This window comes from Oryctolagus cuniculus, chromosome 6 (genome assembly GCF_964237555.1).
Source record: "Oryctolagus cuniculus chromosome 6, mOryCun1.1, whole genome shotgun sequence".
Taxonomy (NCBI): Eukaryota; Metazoa; Chordata; class Mammalia; order Lagomorpha; family Leporidae; genus Oryctolagus; species Oryctolagus cuniculus.
In genome coordinates, this window is record NC_091437.1 from 95976243 (window position 1) to 95993060 (window position 16818).

General features: G+C 38.9%; 1 protein-coding gene across 19 annotated transcripts in view; it reads right to left on the reverse strand.

Annotated features, from left to right (window-relative positions):
- Nucleotides 1-16818, reverse strand: part of NCOA2 (nuclear receptor coactivator 2) — a 299416-nt gene that overhangs the window by 181262 nt on the left and 101336 nt on the right. For 15 of the 19 annotated variants that reach the window (XM_070075148.1, XM_070075149.1, XM_070075153.1 and 12 more), the window contains exon 2: nt 12950-13006. The gene's annotated coding sequence lies outside the window, so the exon portion shown is untranslated. Of the gene's footprint in view, nt 1-5271; nt 5335-12949; nt 13007-16818 lie in introns of all 19 variants that reach the window. The other 4 variants (XM_070075150.1, XM_051844545.2, XM_070075152.1 and 1 more) reach the window with 1 other exon arrangement.

Here is a 16818-nt window from a genome sequence, read left to right on the forward strand (position 1 = left end):
GGTTCAATATAGGTTTCTGACTATGAGGATTCCACAAAATTCCTTTTTAAGTTTTTTTTTTTTTTTAATTCATATGTTTGAAAGAGTGATAGGGAGAGGGAGAAGGAGGGGGAGCAGGAAGACAGAGAAAGGTCTTCCATCTGCTGGTTCACTCCCCAAATGGCCTCAACAGCCAGGGCTGGGCCAGGCCGAAGACGTAAACCTGAACTCCACCTGGGTCTCCCTCATGGGTGGCAGGCACCCAAGTACTTGGATCATCTTTCACCACCTTCCCCAGGCACAGTGACAGGGAGCTGGATGGGAAGTGAAGCAGCTTGGGTAACAAAGCAGCACTCCAATATGGGATGCTGGGGGGATACCAATGTCCCAGGCATCAGCTTGACCCACTGCACCACAATGCTAGACCCCCTTTTTATATATTTTTTAAGGGCCAGTGCTGTAGTGTAGTGGCTTAAGGTGTGCCTGTGACGCCCACATCCCACGAGTGTGAATTCAAATCCTGGCTTCTCCACATCCAATGCAGCTCACTGCTAATGCACTCAGGAAAGCAGCAGAAGACAGCCCAATTTCTTGTGCTCCTGCCACTCATATGGGAGACCCAAATGGAGCTCCAGACTCCTGGCTTCAGCCTAGTCCAGGCCCAGCTGTTGTGGCCACTTGGGGAATAAGCCAGCAGATGGAAGACTCTCTCTGTCTCTCTGTAACTCTGCCCTTCAAATAAATAAATCTTTACTTTTTAAAAAAGATTTTTTGAGTAAAATTCTGAAATTATCTTTAACAGGAGGTAGATGAAAGAGTGAGTGAGCTAGCCCCCTTTTCCATCTTTCAAAAAGAAACAACAGAAAACCTGTGTAAGCTCATTTAAAGCCAGGAAACAGCTGTGACCTGTGTTTTCCTTTCCTGCATAAGTTCTGATTCAACATAAAACGTATCAACTTCACCGATTTTCAGTATTCCTAGCAGTCACAATAATGCCTACAGACCCACAGTGGCATTGAGGGAATGGTAAACACAAGGCTACACCTTATCATAGCCTTACCAACATTGAGAAAGTCAGTCTGAAACGTCATCTTGAAACTACTAACCATTTTTGATGGGAAGGAGCTTTGCTGGTCTCGTATTTTGTATTTCTTTGCCTTTCTTTTTTTTTTTTTTTTTTTAAGAAAACTAAGTTTCACAAGCCAAACTTGCCAGAGTGGGTTTGAATCTCGATCCAGCCCCTATCTAGCTAGTTAAATTAGATAGATGAGCATTACTAAGTAGGCCATTTAACATCCCATTGCCTTCATTTCTCCAGCTCTAAAACGGGACCGTAACAGCACCTGCCTCTTGGTTTTTTTAGGGGATTATGTGAAGGAATATGAGAAGACTTGGAAAAGCCTGGCTCACGATAAGCATAACATGCATTCTAGTTATTATAAACAACCTTTCACCATCACAAATTTCCTACTCCATTTGCACTATGACTGCTATATTACAGTAATAGAGTTGATAATACCTTGTTTCACATTCATGTCTCTGCACTGAAACCACACTGGCCTAAACTACAAAATGTTATCAAAAATGAACTGGATATTTGGTTGAACAGCTGACTTAAACATGCATATCTTAATTTGTATTCATATCCTACTTTCTACCTGTTGGGAGTCTCATCATGAGTATTCATCTTGGGTAACGCAGTGGTGTTATTTATTGACATATTGAGGAGTTGAAGTTATATGGTACATTTATGGGCATCTGTAAGGTTAATGGTTTCTGAATAAAAGAGAATGATTATTTGGGGCATGCTCAAGCTGACTTGCCCCAAACGGTAGAGTTAGAAACATACCAGGGGATTCCAATTCAATACCATCAAGGTTGCATGTACCAATGCCATCTCAATAGTCCAAGTGATCAATTTCTGTTCACAATTGATCATAATGATAGGACTAAGAGTCAAAGGGATCACATAAACAAGACTAGTGTCTGAAAATACTAACCTATAGAATAAAAAAGGGAGAGAATGATCCAACATGGGAAGCGGGATACACAGCAGACTCATAGAATGGCGGATGTCCTAAATAGCACTCTGGCCTCAGAATCAACCCTTAAGGCATTCAGAACTGGCTGAAAAGCCCATGAGAGTATTTCAGGCATGGAAAGCCAAGACACTCTGGCAAAAAAAATAAAAATAAAAAATATAAAAAATAAATAAAAATGACCTAAATGAAAGATCTCCACGAGTGAGAAGGTGGTAATAATTGCAATCATAAGAGCAAGTATGAGAGAAGAGGGTAAACATCATTAGTGGATAAAAAGAAATTTTTCCTTAAAATCTTGTAAGTTACAAGGTCATCAAAGAAGAAGGTACCTTTCTCTGAAGGGAGGAGAGAACTTCCACTTTGACTATGACCTTGTCTAAATATGATCAGAGTCGGTGAACTCAAAAGGCTTCCATAGCCTTGGCAACTCATGACAAGAGCCTAGGGTGATTACTGATGCCATAAACAAGAGTGTCAATTTGTTAAGTCAACAACAGGAGTCACTGTGCACTTACTCCTTATGTAGGATCTTTGTCCTTAATATGCTATACATTGTGATTTAATGCTATAACTAGTATTCAAACAGTATTTTTCACTTTGTGTTTCTATGTGGGTGCAAACTGTTGAAACCTTTACTTAATACATACTAAACTGATCTTCTGTATATAAAGAGAATTGAAAATGAATCTTGATGTGAATGGAAGGGGAGAGGGAGCAGGAAAGGGGAGGGTTGCGGGTGGGAGGGAAGTTATGGGGGGGAGCCATTGTAATCCATAAGCTGTACTTTGGAAATTTATATTCATTAAATAAAAGTTAAAAAAAAAGAAAGATTAACTGACATGCCACTCTTCATAATGAAAAAAACTTAGTTAAGAAGTTGATTTCAAGTAGTTGAAATCTACTCGATTTCCTTTACTTCCCTGATTTATTATCTTTTGAGTACTTTCTTCTGACAACATTAATTTTATACAATCTCATGGGTCAGTTACTCGAAAGTTTTCTTTTTTGGAAACCAGGAACACTCTCCATCCTTGACTACTGTAAGTACTAGGGCACTTCAAAAAGTTTGTGAAAAATGGAATTAAAAAATTAGTTCATTTTGACACAAAACAAATTGAAATCCATGCATATTTTTCTCACAATATGTATTTTCCATGAACTTTTAGAAGACTTCTTGTATGCATAAGGTTTCACAATATTTTTTGTATCAAAATAAACATTTTTTAATTACATTTGCAAAAACTTTTGGAAGTACCCTCATAGAAAACACAAAATGTTGTTGCAATTGTTACAATATTGAGCTAAAAGCACATGAATTACAAGACACAAAGTTCTGTTTCACTGTACTACATACACTATAGCCCAGGATGTAACATTTCAATCCTTTCAAAATAAAGTGGTTTAGGCTTGACTTCAAAGAGAATTTAGGCAAAATCAGAACATACTTCACATTATGATACAAAAATCTATCCCAGAGCTTAAACTGATATAACACATGTGAAGGCCGAAATGTTTTTCTCTTCTTTTTCTACCTTTCAAGTTAACTGATATTTATCTTTGCTTCAAAGCATTTGTGAATACTTTACTTCCTGAAATCTGATTGTGGTAAAAAAACAAATGATCAGGTATGTCACCTACATACATCATCAGTCCATGAAATTTATTGAGAGCCAGGACCCTTTGTCAGCAGAGATGTCAGTCAAAATAATGTCTGAATTAAGAGGAACAATGAGATAGAAATATCACAATAAGCCACAGTTATCAACTTTACTGCAACAATGTCTCTTCTATCCCTCAAACTTTAAAAGATCAAGAAATAAGGAAGAATCTGGCAGAAAATTAGACTATTGCAAATAAACATTGTATACAATGTGCCTCGTGGTTTAAAACACTAAGCTTTGGCATTTAGAATATGTTAAAATATATTTAAAATATGAGTATTTTATAAAAGGTGATAATTTTTTATTTTCAAAAGACACTTTAAAGTTTGATCCTCACCTTCATAACTACTATGAACATGTCAGTGAACAACTTCGAAGAATAATTTATACGTTAAGACAATAAGTATTTTATGAAAATTTGTGGTTACTTTGAAGCAACAATAAACATCTAACTCCTATGTTAGCCAAAACATTAACTGTCCAAAGCATCTAGTTACAAAGAAAATCTAGATTCTAAGTTAATGAGAAACAATCTACTGTTGTATACTAATAAGAGACTTACAAAATCAAACTGATTTGTCCAACATGTATTTAAATAAGCCAAATGAATTTTGTGTTTTTATTCTACGTAAGTGTAATAGCATGAGTAACTGATAACAACAGTTTTTAAAAAATACTCTAGCTTCTATTTTCATATTTCATCTTATAAATCAAAAACAGGAATTATCTCTTGGTGTAATAAAATTGCCATATAATTGGAATTATTAATCCATATTAAATGGCTTTTTAAATGACAAATTAAAAGAAACTGGGAGAGCAACTGTTTTCTCCAACCACTATATCCCAAGACTAATTTAAACCACCAATTCATTAATGATGATATAGCTGTTTGCTTTAAAGACATTCTTTTGTAGTTAGGTCCAGATTTAGAATCTCAGTACTCATGTGCAGTGCCAACAGGTCTTTCATAAAGTCTTTCCGCTCATCCATTCACCAACATCCCCGTTGGCCTATTGCATCTCAACTTTTCCAGTCCTCTTTGCTTCTGAGGGCCACAATAAAACTGTGCTGGGATGCTGACTGGCAATAAATTTCCAAACCTTTTCAGGGGTGGGAACCGTCTGGCCACTCCTGCTGAGTTGAGACTATAAAATTTTAAGTGCCTGACTTCTGCTTATGAAATTTAAGTAATTGACACCAAAAAGGTCAAAATAAAGTTTAGAGAAAATGAAGTCTTCAAATTAATCAATTCTACTTTTCTGAGAAGTCATGAAGACAAACCATCTGTAGACTATGGCACCACAAAAGCAACCTGGAATGGAGACATGTCCTTATGAGATCCTCCAAAATTGGACTATACACATTTAGACTAAGATATTTCCGTTGTACTTGGCCATTAGTAAATGCTACAGACTCCTTTCTCTCCCTTTGTTCAATTTGGATGGAAAGGTAGAGATGTAGCTGTGACTAAGGCAAAAAATACATTTCCATTAATTGTAGATACCTATGAATCATTCATGAAATAGCAAACAATGCTTAGACAAGCCAATGCACAGAATTATTGCAAAATCACAACTTGCAAATCTTACCATTAACTTCTCTTTCTCCAGTTATATCCAGTCTTAAACAAGAGAAATCACAGTTGGAAACATCTATTTCCAAATGCAAAAAAAAAAAAAAAAAAAAAAAAAAAAAAAAAAATCACAGCAAAAACTAAAAACCTGCTTAATTTTATGGATGCAGAAATCTTAAGCATTAAGTTTTTTTTGTTTTTTGTTTTTAGATTTTATTTATTTATTTGAGAGGCAGAGTTACAGACAGTGGGAGGGAGAGACAGAGAGAAAGGTCTTCCATCTGTTGGTTCACTCCCCAAATGGCCACAATGGCCGGAGCTGTGCTGATCTGAAGCCTGGAACCAGGTGCCTCTTCCCTGTCTTCCCATGTGGGAGCAGGGGCCCAAGGACTTGGGCCATCTTCTACTGCTTTCCCAGACCACAGCAGAGAGCTGGATTGGAAGTGGAGCAGCTGGGACTAGAACCGGTGCCCATATGGGATGCCGGTGCCACAGGCAGATGATTAACCTACTGCACCACAGCACTGGCCCTAAGCATTAAGTTCTTAATTTAATCCTCATATCTACTTGCTACAAGCAGTTGAGAAAGCATGTATTTGAGTTTCAAAAACTAAGAGATATTTAATGGAAGCAACATGAATCTTGCTATTTTATCTTTAAAGGGATTCCAGCAAGGACAGCTGACTCCAATTCAGTACCTGCCTAGAAGAAAACATAAATCTAGCACCTTCCTTCCAAAATAAAATTGAACTGTATGACCAAAAATCCTAACTGGGGCCAGTGTTGTGGTACAGTCAATTAAGCCACCACCTGCAATGCCAGCATCCCATGTGGGAGCTTGTTCAAGTCTGGCTGCTCTACTTCCTATCCAGCTTCCTCCTCATGCACCAGAGAAAGCAGCTGAAGATGGCTCAGATGGGCCCCTATACCCAAGTGGGAGACCTGAATGAAGCTCCTGGCTTCAGTTTTGGGCCATTTGGGGAGTGAACCAGCAGCTGAAAGATCTGTCTCTCCTCCTCTCTCTGTGACTCTACCTTCCAGATAAACAAATATTCTACCAACTGACTGAAATCAAACGTCAAATGTTTTGAAAGTTTCTATAATGACATCCATGTGAAATTCTGGATATCACAAATCTTCTCCCTGAATCTGATAACTCTACCATCCAGATAAGTAAAATATTCAAGTTTGAATTGAAACCCAAAGGACAGCAACAAAAACACAAATTGAGAGAACCCGTATTTTTTTTATTAATAATCTGCAAGCCACTTCTCCCATTCCCACACACTCTTGTCCTCTAGCAAACAAAAGCACAGCTGAGATATCACAGCCCACCCAAAGTTTCTCAGATTTTGACACCAGTGCTACCTTCTCCAATACATGCTAATTCAAAAGATCTTTTTTTAAAGTTTTTGAAAATTTATTTGAAAGTGAGAGTGAGAGTGAGTGAGTGAGAAAGAGAGAGAGAGAGAGAGAATATCTTCTATCTGCTGGTTCATTTCCCAAATGCCTGCAAGAGTCCAGAACAGGCCAGGCCAAAGTCAGGAGCCCAAACTCTATCAGGGTGTTCCACATGGGTGAAAAGGAACCAAGTACTTGAGTCATCATCTGCTGCCTCCCCAGGTCTGCATTAGCAGGAAACTGGATCAGAAGTAGAGTAGCTAGGACTCAAACCCAGACACTCTCATTTGGTATGCAGTCATTCCAAGCAGCATCTTAACCACTGCACCACAACACCTGCCCCAACTCAAAAGATCTACACAAGATAGAGCAGTAATTTTTTTTTTTTTTTTTTAACAGGCAGAGTTGACAGTGAGAGAGAGAGACAGAGAGAATGGTTTTCCTTTGCCATTGGTTCACCCTCCAATGGCCGCCGTGGCTGGCGCGCTGTGGCCGGCGCACTGCACTGATCTGATGGCAGGAGCCAGGTACTTATCCTGGTCTCCCATGGGGTGCAGGGCCCAAGCACTTGCGCCATCCTCCACTGCACTCCTGGGCCACAGCAGAGAGCTGGCCTGGAAGAGGGGCAACCGGGACAGAATCTGGTGCCCCGACCAGGACTAGAACCCGGTGTGCTGGCGCCACTAGGCGGAGGATTAACCTATTGAGCTGCGGCGCCGGCCGGTAATATTTTCAATAACATTATTTCTGAAGATGACCAACCATGCTAACAGAAGTCACACGTAGAACATTTCAATTAAAAAAAATTCCTCTCATGGTAAAATAGCTCTAACAAAAACTCAATTCTCTTTACACTCCAAGGAACAATATTATTATTTTATAAAAGCTATATTTTGAAATTATTGTCTGTAATTTTAAATTTTGTTATTCCAGAATTTGAATTAAGTAGAAAAATTAGGTTCTCCCATATTTTTGTTCAATTTTTCAGCAATGTACTATGCTTACTAATGTCATTATGCTTATTTGCTGAGCACCACCACAATGCTACATCAAGGTTGCCTGGACTCTCTGTGATGGGCTCTTCCTCAGTATGTAACACACCTGCCTCGGGAGTGTGTGTCTTCCCAGGAGGCCATGCAGAGAGCACTGCTAACTGCAAACATAAAACTCTCATTTAGGACACACAGTGTTTTGTTGCTGCTGTTGCCTTCACCTTCACTCTTGTGGAGGGATTAAGACTCTAAATAGGAATAAACAATTGCTAGTTTTTTTTTTTCCTTAAAAAGCAAAATCAGAGGCTGGCATTGTGGTGCAGTAGATTAAGCCACTGTCTGATATCAGAATCCCTTTCGCAATGCTGACTCAAGTCCTGGCTACTCTGCTTCCAATTCAGTTTCCATTAATCCTCCTGGGAAGGGCAGCAGATGACTGGCCATGTACATGGGCCCCTGTACCCACACGGGAGACTAGGATAGAATTCCTTGGTCCTGGCTTTCACCTGGCCCAGCCTTGGCAGGGGAATCAATCAGCACCTAGAAGATCTATCTCTGTCACTCTGCCTTTCAAATAAATCATAAGTAACAAATAATTTTTTTTACAGAAAAACCAGGAAACCAAAATTCAATGTAAAAACACTGAACAAGGAAACTTGGAGTTATGTTTGCACTGATACTACTTTTCCTCTTGAATAATTTTGGTAAGGCAGAGTTATAGAGAAAGGGAGAAGGTAGGGTGGGAGGGTGAGAAGTAGGGATGGAGTGAGGTGAGGGAGAGAGAGAGGGAGGGAGGGAGGGAGGGGGAGAGATAGATAGATAGATAGAGAGAGAGAGAATGAATTAATCTTCCATCGTCTAGTTAATCTCCAAATGGCTGCCAACAGCCAGGGTTAGGCGCAGTCAAAGCCAGGAGCCTGCAACGCCATCCAGGTCTCTCCCAGGTGGACGGTGGGCACCCAAATATTTGTGTCACCTTCCACCACTTTCCCAGACAAGTTATCAGGGAGCTGGATCAGAGGTAGAACAACTGGGACTCCTACCAGTGTCCATAAAGAATGCAGGCATCTGAGACAGCAGCTTTCATGGTTGCACCACAAAGCCGGCCTCTGGTAATGATTCTTTACAGATCTCACAGCTCTCAGGCTAGTACAACATAAATAAGGAACATCTCTGAAAAAGAAATAGAGGAAGAAGGAAGGAGGGGTGGTAGATGGAGGGATGGCCTGAGCGAAAAGGACTGGGAGAAGAGAGGAAGGAGGATTAAAGTCCTGAATGAATTAAAAGTGGAAGGCTAAGGCAATCTGTTTGCCCTAATATGTGCACTAAAAAGGGAGAAACTCAGAAGAAAATAGTAAAAGTGCTACCAAAAAAAAAAAAAAAAAAAAAAAAGCCCGCCAGGGGCTGTCACCAAGGCACAGTGGGGTAAGTTTGCTGCCTGTGATGCCGGCTTCCTATATCAGCATACAGGTTTGGGTCCCTCTTACTCCATTTCTGATCCAGCTTCCTGCTACTGTGCCTGGGAGGCAACAGAAGATGGTGCTAGCACTTGGGCCTCTGCCACCCACATCAGAGACCAGGATGGAATTCCTTGCTCCTGGCTTTGGCCTGGCCTTGACATAGCTTCTGTAGCCATTTGGGGAGTGAACCAGCAAATGGAAGGTCTCTCTTTGTCTCTTCCTCTCTCTAACTCTGCCTTTCAAATAAATAAATTAAAAAAAATAAATTTTAAAAAAGGCAGGCTGTCAGACTAATAGTTTCCAACCCAGGGCTTTGTGTCACTAAGCCACCAGAAGACAGTTTCAGTGTAAGAGTAAGCCTGTGTTATCCTGAGTTCAACAGTCCATCCTCCATTCAAGTACAGGGGTCCACCCCGTGAGACTAGGGCTGGGAGTCTACTCTGAATGACTGCTGGCATTTTGATAACTGTCAAAACACAGTGTGTACATGATCAGTGTGTACCATGCTGACATTTTAAGGAAATACCATAAAAGCAGTGATACAATTAAACATGGGCAGATCTTGACTTATGCTTTATTTTACAATGGAGAGCTTCTCTCCACGTGCAAATACCAGGAAGCTGGGCTGTACTTAGTATCTGTGAACAATTCACCCATCCACTCGTACCCCATCCCTCTGCCCTGAATCTTCCCACAGAAAGAAACTTATAAATAAATCCAAAGTCTATATAAATCCACAGTGAGTTCAGCTTTCCACAGTGAAAAGAAAAATTACATTTCAAGGCTATATTGTCAAACAGATTTATCTAACTCATACTCCTGTTTTGATTATCAATGTCAAATAAATTTTATTGGCTAACTTTCAAAATGCTTAAAATTTGAGTGGAATGGAAATATTGACCTAGCTATGGATTAAAAAGCATGGTTCAGCCTGTTAAATGAATTCTGTCTTTTTAATTTAAAATACAGAATTCCTTTTTCCATATATTCAAATCTGGAATTTGCATTTATACTCACAGATACAATACTTTTAGAAAGTCTGAGGAAATACAATTAATCATGTTTTCAAATCAGAATTTTTAAGGTGTATTCAACAAAGCTGTCTTTAGGAACATTTTTGTCCTTAATATTATATATTATTTTATTTTATTTTTCAAATATTTTATTTATTTCTTTAAGAGGTAGAGTTACAGACAGAGAGAGGGAGAGACAGAGAAAGGTCTTCCATTTGCTGGTTCACTCCCCAGATGGCTACAACAGCTGGAGCTGGGCTGATCTGAATCCAGGAGCTTCTTTGGGGTCCCCCAAGCAGGTACAGAGGCCCAAGCACTTAGGATATCTTCCGCTGCTTTCCCAGGCCATAAGCAGAGAGCTGGATTGGAAGAAGAGCAGCCGGGACATGAACCAGTGCCCTTATGGGATGCTGGCAAAGCAGGCGGAAGCTTAGCCTACTACACCATGGCACTGGCCCCAATATTATACATTTTAGATCCCAAGTATTTTTATAAATTTCATTGAGCCTTGAAAAATAAAGTAAAAGCAGCTAAAGTTCTCTTTGAACTAACTCTGCTCTATCTCAAGGCAATACCACTTCATTTCTTGAATAATTTTAAAAGTTTCTCCAGAGATAGAAATGATCACACCTTTGAAGATAAAGGTTCCGAGTAATTCTATATTTGCTGTATTTCAAATCCCCATAAAACTACTGATGCTACCTGTAACATAAAATTTCTCATCTGCCTGGAGAAAGAACACCAATCCACAATAGTCTATGATTGCAATAGAAAAAGGAGTACAAATGCCTGTCCCACATGTCCCTAGCCCCCTAAGTAAACAGGAAATTGAAGTTCCCAAGTGGAACTTTAAATTGTTGAAGTAATCATTAAATTTCAAAATGGGCTGTCATGTTTCACAATTTGAAATAGAGGTTATGTGTTAAGGCCTGCTAATGAAATATAAGTCAAATAATGTTTGACTTTTAAATTAATTTTGAAGTCTTCATTTTCATACGTTACACTTATTGCCACAAACAGGCTGTATTCAGGGCTATTTAGGCAGAAAATGGAGCTCAGGGGTTAAGATCAAGGTCTTTGGAGTGGCAAACTGCCACTTACTTGATATGACTTCAAAAAGTCACTTAACCTCTTTGAGCTTCACTTTCTTTATCTGTTATTCTGAAGATAGCTGCAAAGCACTTGCATAATGCCTGGCACCCAGTAAGGGAATGATAAATAACATCAAGAAATCTCTGCAAACTGCATTGTAAAATAGATGGGGCTCAGTAATGGCTATACAAGCTGTAAAACTTTAAAGAAAAAACTAAAGGTCATAGATATGTCTTTTTATAATTGAAAATCACGGTGGCAGAAGGAGAGGTGAATGCATAAACAAGTAAGACACATTATCAAACAAAGAAAGCAGAAACCAAGAAACAAGAACCCAGTAACAGCAACTAACATTCTGGAACACTTAGAAGTGTTCCATAGACACAAGGAAATGGCTGGACAGTTTATAAAAGTGTGTGTATTGCTACCTTTGATAAAAGAGTTCAATCATCAGTACACAGGACAGGAAAATAACCCGGAAATTCCCCCAATCTATAAACAGAAAATGAATTAACTGGGTTACTATTTGGGGCCAGTGTTGTGGCCCAACAAGTTATGATGCCACCTGCAATACAGCATTCCAATATGAGCACCGGATTCAGTCCTGGCTGCTCCACTTCCAATCCACCTCCCTGCTAATGAGCCTGGGAAAGCAATGGAGTTCTTGGGCCCCTGCACCCACATGAGAGACCCTGATGGAGTTCTAGGCTCCTGGCTTCCGCCTGGCCCAGCCCCAGCCCTGGACACTGTAGCCATTTAGGGAATGAATCAGCACATGGAAGAGCTATGTGTCTCTCCCTCTCCCTAACTCTGCTTTCAAATATATAAATTCTACTCTATTTTAAAAAATAAAAATATCCAACACAGCTAATTTGTCCTAACATTTAATAGCTACATAATTGGCTCCATATCCAGAAATAAATATAAGAAACTATTTCTAATTATTTATGTACTGATACTGACTTCAGTGGCTATGAATATAAATATACTCTTAACATTACTCAGTAATCAACAAAAATTTCTTCAATCTTTACTATATATGAGGTACTATCCAAAGGTGTATAAGGATGTCATTTTGAACAAAACAAAAATAGTCTTAATGTCTGTGAAGCCTATATTGTAGAATACCACTGGGTAAAGATAAATTCTTTCAGGGCCAGTGCCACAGCACAGTGGTTTAATGGCCCCAGCCTGCAGCATTACCGCTATCCTATTATGGGAGCTAGTTTCAAGTCCTGGCTGTTCCACTTCTGATCCACCTCCCTGTTAATGTGCCTGGGAAAGCAGTGGATAATAGCCCAAGTGTTTGGGCCCCTGAACCCATGTGGGAGACCCAGAAGAAGCTCCTGGCTTCTGGCTTCAGCCTGGCCCAGCCCCGGTCACTGTGGCCATTTGGGGAATGAACCAGCAGATGGAAGATCTCTCTCTGTAACTCAGCCTTTCAAATAAATAAAATAAATCTTAAAAAAAGAAAAGAAAAAGAAAAAAGATAAATTCTTCTAACACATATATATAGTAGAGTAGCTATTGATTAACAGGTACAGTCATTTTACCTTCAAATGGCACTTCCAACACATTCATAAAGAACCTTCATAATATAGGAGGAATATAGACAAATGTAATATTTTATTGTTATTTATGCTATTTTTATGAACTATAAATGGATTAACCTTTAAATATCTGACTTCATTTAAAAATTGAAATATTCCAACAAAAAGGATTCAACATTAACTCACCTGTGCCTGTACACAGTGCAGAAGATCTCTAAGTGTGCAGCCAAATCCAAGAGAAATCTGCAATAGAAACAAACAAACATGAATAAAGTCTGCAGAATCCTGTTGGACAAGGATGCTTAGGAGCACATGGGATTTTTACAACAAATATTGGATTAATACTTGTTAACTGACATCAGTGTACAAGTAATAGTTGTCAATTACGGCGCTCTATTAAGTTTCCTGGTAAATCAAGAAGTGGAGGGCTACATTCCTTCTATTTGCACAGGAGAATGTGAAATATGCAAAGCTACATTTCACAGTGAATTATGAGATGTCTACAGATTCTGCGTTCCTGTCATTACACTTCATTTTAGCTGCCTTCCACCAAATCGAAAGTGAGTAAGCACAGAGGAGCCTTACCTACCCTCTTCCATACTACATCCAGGGCCAGCACAGTGTTTAGCACACTGCAGCACACAGTAAATGTTGAATCAAGGAAGTGAAGGAATGAATAAACAAACAGAATGTATATCTTGATCTTAATTGGCCATGTTTTACAGTTTACCGAACTGTACACAGTTTACATGGACCCGAAAGGCCTGAAATTACCGAAAGGAAAAAACTCTATGTAATGACTGCTCCAGAGAGAAGTACAAAAGTAACTGAGTAAGTTGTTATCTCAAGAAAAAATCTTTATGGAAGTAAACAACCATTTTACTGTTCACAACCATAATAATTTGCAAGAGAAAAGGAAGAATTGAACATTTGCAAGAATGAGGGGCCACTGCACATCAAGTTTCTTCAAGCTCTGTGTTGAGAAGGGCTTAACTGGGAGCCTCTTCTCTCATTCTTCCCCTACCCTGACCAAAGACAAGACATGCAGAAAGATGTACGAAGACAAGACAGACAAGACAAATGCTCTTACAATATTTTATGTGCACCATTTTTCCGCTTTTATTTTATGGATCTAAGCAAAAATCATTTCATTGGTACTAGTGGTGATAGTGAAAACGTGTGTTCTTTTAAAGACATATTTATTTATTTATTTGAAAGGCAGAGCTAGAAAGAGGGATAGAGAGACAGAGAGATCTTCCATCTACTGCTTCACTCCCCCAAATGGCCACAATCGCCAGGGCTGGACCAGGCCAAACCCAGGAGCCAAGAGCTTCATCTGGGTCTCCCACGTGGGAGGCAGGGGCCCAAGGTCTTCGGCCATCTTCTGCTGCTTTCCTAGGCGCATTAGCAGGGAGTACTCGCACCCATATGGGATGCTGGTGTTGCAGGTGGCAGTTTAACCCACTGTACCACAATGCCAGTCCCAAATGTGGATTTTTTTTTAATTATTAAATACTACTAGATTTAAAGTGTTTCAAGGAATGACTTTACAAATGAGCTACCAGATTTTTCCTACTGATAATACCAACAATTTATGCTTTGTATTAAATATCAAACTTAAAACAGTATTAAGTCTTTCAAGAGCACTTTACTGCTTAGGATATTAAACAAAACCTAATAGGAAAAAAAGTTAACATTAATCTAACATCCAAATTACTATTTTTCTAGGACACTAGAAACATCTGGTTTCATAATCTAAGAGGCATAAAGGGGCCAGAAATAGAAAAAAACTGCATTGTGATTTTTACCAGGACTTGGCAAATCTTGAGATCTTCATATGTAATACAGTGCAGTCAGGATATTAGTCAAAGATAATTCATGAAAAACAAAAGGAAATCTGCTTGTGAATAAAAAGTTATGGGAAGCAGAAGGACAGCAGTCTCCTCAAGTGGCAGTCCAGAGTAGTGAGCCAGGACCTGGAACTGAATTAGGAGTCATCGATTATTTCCAGCACCAGTGGGCTAAACTGTACATTATGCTGGCCTACTTAAGTCTGTTCTAATTCTATACCAACAGCTAATTTGCTCAAGGACATCACACAGTAAGTTAGTTCAGCAAGCTTTATTAATATGCTAATATGAGGCAAAAGCGTCAATGCACTCAGGTTCAAGAAAGATATATGGGAGACATAAAGACACTTCCAAACATCCACAGTATAATAAGACATCTTGGTATAACGTTTAAACAAGAGGAATAAAATATTTTATGAATACAGAATTTAAGGCTGTTTGATACATTACCAAGGGAAGACAGCAGTCATTTAAAGCAACAGTACAAGTAATAAAAGCTCTGTGGTTTCAGTCTGTATAGCTTTCACAAAGCACCCCAGGAATGCATTTCAAGGGAAGAACCTGGGGAACATGACTGCCCTGAGCTTGGCAGAGGGACAGGGAGAAAAACAGGAACCTTGTAAGAAAGGCAGAGGGATGTATCACATCTTTTCCTCTAACTAGCATTACCATTTCCACTGTATGAGCTAAAAACATACATTCCATTCCACAAAGCAGTAAGTCAATAACAGAACACAGAGTGGAATGGTTGGAAGAATCTAGGGTTTATCAACATCCATCCAACCAGATCTCACATTGTGGCTTCCCCACATAAATACTGCTGGTACCGACATCGTCATCGTCATCATCATCAGCTTCAGCGTCAGCTTAGGTATGTAACCTAGGAAATGTGGAACTCCACTATAACATGGGAATAATAATGCCCTAATTGCAGCATCTTGGAAATATTAAATAAGATAATTACATAAAGCCCCTGGTACACAGAGGGCATTATAATTATGATCCTACGAAGTATGATCCTGTTCAGTGTGCTGGCTATGGCAGGTAACTCAACAATGTGATGAAAAACAGAAGCTCAGGCCTGACCGACCCTGGGCAGAACTGACTTCCCTGGGGTGTCTAATAGCCCTGCTTCCCCTAACTCTTCTAAGAGATGCACATAGGCAGGGAGTGCTGGGAAACTTTTTAACCAGGGCTGCTTTGAAACTCTCAAGAGTTGAAAGACTCAATGCTATTTCCAAACTTACTATAAAGTAATAGTAATCAAAGCAGTGGGTTATGGGCACAAGGATAAACAACAGAATAAAACAAAGTCCAGAAAGAGACCTACAGACCTATGTCAGTTCAGATGCAAAGAGGAAAGGACAATATTTTTAACAGTGCCAAGAATTGATTAGTATGGAGAGAATAAAGAACCTCAATCTTTACCTTGTACTATTTGCACAATTGAGCTCACAGATGAAACTTGTGAACAAAATATTTGGAGAAAAAAAAATCATGCCATTGGATTCAGTAAAGTGGGCTTTTTTTTTCCCCATCAAAAATAGAGGCCACAAAGAAAAAAACTGATAAAGTAAACTTCATGAAAAGTTGATACTTATGGTTTTAAAAACACATAATTTTAAAGTGAAAACACAGACACAGATTGGTAGAAAATACATGCAAAATAATTATTTGACAAAGCAGCATATGCCTAGAATATACAGAGTTCTTACAACTCCTTAAGAAGACAAATAATTCAGTTTTGGGGGTTAAAATATTTAGTAACTCACCACAGGAGATGTAAAATGGAGGAAAACATGAAAAAAAGGTCAGCATCATCAGTCATGAGGAAAATAGAAATTAAATCATAATGAAATATCCCACACAATCAGTTATAAGGATGTGGAGAAACAAACCCTCACATCTACTGTTACGGGAAAATACAATGGTAGAACCATTTGGAAAACGATTTATAAGCTTCTTATCATCCAATCCAAAAATTTCACCCCTAATATGCTGTATGTCCTCCTGTGGGAAAAGATGTCCATATAAAGAATTGTATTTGAGTGTTCATAGCAGTTGTTGTTCACAATAACCTAAAACTGGAAATAATACAAATGTTCATCAATTGGAGAGTGGATTTTTAAAAATGGATTTATAATGGAGTCTCACTCAACAACATGCTAATAAAAAGTTAAATTAATTTTTGAAATGCACCTCTGT